The sequence below is a fragment of the Arachis ipaensis genome, chromosome B10 (genome assembly GCF_059453495.1).
Source record: "Arachis ipaensis isolate K30076 ecotype BB chromosome B10, ASM5945349v1, whole genome shotgun sequence".
Lineage (NCBI taxonomy): Eukaryota > Viridiplantae > Streptophyta > Magnoliopsida > Fabales > Fabaceae > Arachis > Arachis ipaensis.
Genome location: NC_142435.1, coordinates 151,125,731 through 151,128,735, shown reverse-complemented (window position 1 = coordinate 151,128,735; position 3,005 = coordinate 151,125,731).

Here is a 3,005-nt window from a genome sequence, read left to right as displayed (position 1 = left end):
CCATTTTTGCTGCCGATAACCACCACTCCTCCTTCCAGCTCTCATCACCTTTTCACCCCCATTCCAGGTTCCCATTGCTCTCTCTCTCTTTCTCTCTCTCTCTCTCTCTCTCTCTCTCTCTCTCTCTCTCTCTCTCTCTCTCTCTCTCTCTCTCTGCCAACTTCCATGGTTGAATCCAGAAACAAGGTAGCCACTTGTTCTCTATCACTTCTAGTAAGCTTCCTACCGTCGGCACCACCTCCAGTGGTTAGCCACCACTGCTGCACAACTCTATGTTCCTCACTTCTACACTGTTCTTGGTTACTTCTAGGTTTTGTTTATTTTTTCTTTCCTTTAATTTATGTTAAGTTAGTTTAATCCTATTTAGTTAGTTTAATTTCAATAATTAGTTAGGTTAGATTAATTTTGTTAGTTAGGTGATTTTGGTTAATTTCTTAGTTAGATTAATTGGTTATGTTAGTTGATTCTAGGTTATTAAATTAGTTGCTATTAGTTACTGTTAGTTTAATTTAGTTTTATAGGTTTTGCATTGTTGTTGTAATGTGTTTGGAATTATTCTGAGATTGATGGTTGATGTCGGATTCACTAACTTGCTGTGAATTGCTGCTGATTTGATTAACTACTTGGTTGTATCAATTATTGTATCATTGATGGTTTTGCTAAGATTTTGTCACTCTAAATGTTGGATTGCTTGATTAAATTGATTTGAATTGCTGACGAAGCTCTATTGTCCATGCTAAACTTTTGAATTGGTGTTGCAAGTTTACTTATTGATGCTATTATATGTTGTTATGCCCTTGCACACCAAATGTTTGCAATTTTGTCTCAAAAAAATTTATATTGAACATTTTTTGTCAATTTCTTGCTTCAATGCTGATTTTCCTTTTGTTTTGCCTTATTGCATTGAAGTGAATATGTTAAACCTCCAAGTGACCAAAATTTGTGCATTTTGAGTATTTGAGGTTTCTTTTACCTATTATTGCAAGATTAACAGACTTTTGGCCTATGTAACTCATTTAATTCACTTTCTTTATGCTTAATCGATTTGAGTTACATTAGGCGTGGAACTTTTTATTTTTCATATCAATCTTGCAATATTAGTGTTTGAAAGCATTGATGATTGAATATGCTTTGTTTTAAAGTTGTTCTTATTTGATTCATCGTCAATTGCTTATGCTTATGCCTTGACGACATGTTGACTATTATTTTCTTAACTATGTGTGCTACACATACTTTAAATCATTCATTTTGGTATAATGCATGATTTGTGAAGTTGGATTATGAGCTTGCCTATTTTTATCTTTCTGGAAGATTTAAGTTCTAAGGGCCATGTTTGCTATGTTACATGACAACTAACTCTTTTTCAACTAACCCATTTTTTTCCTAAGTACATAGCAACCACGTTTTCATAATTTTTGGTTAAATAGGCAATGCAACTAACTTTGATTGGAGTGTGATTTTTTGGTTGGCTTTGTTTCATAATTTCACTCACACATCCAATCAATTCTCTCTCCTCCTTTCACTTCACAAATACTTGGTTATTCACCAAAGTTCTTATGCTTCTTGTTGATTGCTTATTGCTTTAACTTGTATATTTATCTTTAAAGCATCCTAGGCACATTAAAATAAGTGAGTATATGCGTACTTTGTGTAGTTGTGACACAACTTTCAAGTGCTGGTGCATGAGTTCTAAACTGTGCGCAAACTTAGAATTCACACATTTGCTTTCGTCAATGTCACAAACTGATTAACTCACTTTATTTTAGTGATTATTACCTCATTCTGACTATCTATGTTTTTTTATCTTAGAATTTACTTGTCTTAATATATTTTGTTCTATATTTTTCAGGATGAGTAGTCATAAACAACAAGGGAAGTAGAAGAAGGAACATGCCGCAATGGATAGAGAAGGGAGAAAACTCCTCCTTAGTAGCAACATCACCACCATCATCACAGTCGATCCACCATATTGTCCAAAGGCTCTTCGAGGAGATTGCTCGGATGGAGCATCGCTTGTGTACTTGAAGAAACTTTTTGGTTGGATAGACCTCTCGAAGGAAGAGCAGGATCCACCAGCTAAAGGTGGAGACGAGTAGAGATCCAGCTTTGTTTTGCTTGCACGGAGGACCATGCATATTTTTAAGTGTGGGGAGGTCAAGCAACCAGATCGGCTGTTGGGTGACAATTTTTCTTTCCAAATACTTCTATTTTGATTTTTATTATGCTTTTTGGTTATTTGCTAGTATTTTGATACTTTGAGTACCTTTTAGTTTATTGCACTTTTTATTTTGGTTTGTACATAACTTAGATACTTATTCTAGTTTTGAATATTTTTCTTTCTTTAATATATTAGTATATATCTTTAGCTTTTAGTTGTGATTGGACAATGTGATAATTGGATCTAGTTTACTTTTCTATATGTATATGATGATTTGGATTGATAGAGAATAGGAAAAGAACTTAGGATTTTTACTTTTCATCCAATCACATTATACATATACATAAGCTTAGTTAAAATAATTAATTTTCAAGATCATTTTTTTATAAGGCATTCCATTGAATTGAGTTAAAATTTTTATTGAACTTACTTGAAAATTAATTGTGGAACATAGATTAGAGTTAGAACGCACAACCAAGTGAGATTTGAGCTTTAATGTATGGTTGCAATATATTAACCACTATTTTCATTCTTGTGTGTTATTCTCTTTCTATGATTGCAATTTTTGACTTGTTTAATTCTTTATGTCCAATATTTTATGTATGAATGTATTTACATGATTGAGACTTTTATTTTATTTAGCTCTCTTTTCCAAATAGCCTTACTCTTTTATCTACCATTGTTAACTAATTTTGAGCCTAGTTAATTCTCTTTTGTTCTTACTTTTAGCACATCATTAATCCTAAGTAAAAATAATAAATATCCTAAATTTAGATCTTTGATTAGCTTAGGATAGTGAGAGTGTGCATCATCTAAGTGTGAAAAAATTTGATAACATTCGTAGAGA